Source organism: Saccopteryx bilineata, chromosome 6 (genome assembly GCF_036850765.1).
Source record: "Saccopteryx bilineata isolate mSacBil1 chromosome 6, mSacBil1_pri_phased_curated, whole genome shotgun sequence".
In the NCBI taxonomy this organism is placed as follows: Eukaryota; Metazoa; Chordata; class Mammalia; order Chiroptera; family Emballonuridae; genus Saccopteryx; species Saccopteryx bilineata.
The window spans coordinates 87,455,866-87,457,329 of NC_089495.1; the positions used below are offsets into that span (position 1 = coordinate 87,455,866).

Sequence of the window (1,464 nt, forward strand, 5' to 3'; positions counted from 1 at the left end):
TAAAATGGATTAGTAACACTTAGTTTTTTAAATTAACAAGAAATCTCTTAAGTCATTATTGACCTCTGCAATTATGCTTAAAAGATTGTATACTGAGAGGCAAGGTAGGCATACTAAGGCCCTGGGTGGGGACTTGCCACCCGTAATTATGACATTTTATGATATTCTTGTCTCTCTGCTAGTTGACTAGTTGGTACAATTATGTTGAATCACCTCTCTGCTAAATTACTAAACAAAAAAAAGAAAGAAAATATGCTTCTAGAACGATCTAGGCTTCCTCTTTATGGATGATAACCCAAGATCAGATATGTTAGTTTTTGGAGATGGAGGAGCTTCAAGAATGCTTTTGCTATCTCCAACAAAGATTACTGGAGATTTTCCCCCAGGGTATTACTTAAGCTCATCTTTGTCACAGAATAGAATATTAAATTCAATGTATGAACATATTAATAGGAGTTTATTTAACAAAACTATAAACAACCCAAACGTAATCAAACACAGAGTAAATAAATTAGTGGTTTGTAGATGAAAATGGGAAAATCTGTTTTCCCTTTCTCTTTAAAATTGTCTTTCTTTTTTTTATTTTTAAATTAATTTTAATGGGGTGACATTGATAAATCAGGGTACATATGTTCAGAAAAACATCTCCAGGTTTTTTTTGTTTTGTTTTGTTTTGTTTTTTGTTTTGTTTTTTTCATTTTTCTGAAGCTGGAAACAGGGAGAGACAGTCAGACAGACTCCCGCATGCACCCGACCGGGATCCACCCGGCACACCCACCAGGGGCAACGCTTTGCCCACCAGGGGGCGATGCTCTGCCCATCCTGGGCGTCGCCATGTTGCGACCAGAGCCACTCTAGCGCCTGGGGCAGAGGCCACAGAGCCATCCCCAGCGCCCGGGCCATCTTTGCTCCAATGGAGCCTTGGCTGCGGGAGGGGACGAGAGAGACAGAGAGGAAAGCGCGGCGGAGGGGTGGAGAAGCAAATGGGCGCTTCTCCTGTGTGCCCTGGCCGGGAATCGAACCCGGGTCCTCCGCACGTTAGGCCGACGCTCTACCGCTGAGCCAACTGGCCAGGGCAGGTTATTTACTTTTTATTTATGACTTTAATTTGTGTTTACATAGATTCAAGTGTCCCACTGAATATATCTCCCCCCACCCCTTGTTCGTCATTGGCCCCCTCATGCTCCCTCTCCCTTATACCTTCCCCCCTTCCCTCCAGGATTTGCTGTCCTGTTCTCTATAATGTTGTGTTATGTATATAGAATTTCATTAATCTCTTTCCCTTCTCTGATCCCATCTTCTCTTCTACTTTCCCTCTGACTGCTTTCCCTCTGGTCCCTTTGATCCCGCCTCTGCCTCTGTTCCATTGATCAGTTCACATTGTTCTTTGGATTCTTCAAATGAGTGAGGTCATATGGTATTTTTCTTTCTTTGCCTGGCTTATTTCACTAAACATAATAGTTT

General features: G+C 42.6%; 1 non-coding gene across 1 annotated transcript; it reads right to left on the minus strand.

Annotated features, from left to right (window-relative positions):
- Positions 1–1,001: 1,001 nt before the first annotated feature.
- Positions 1,002–1,077, minus strand: TRNAV-AAC (transfer RNA valine (anticodon AAC)). Its single transcript has one exon. It is a non-coding gene; the product is annotated as a tRNA-Val (tRNA).
- Positions 1,078–1,464: the final 387 nt, after the last annotated feature.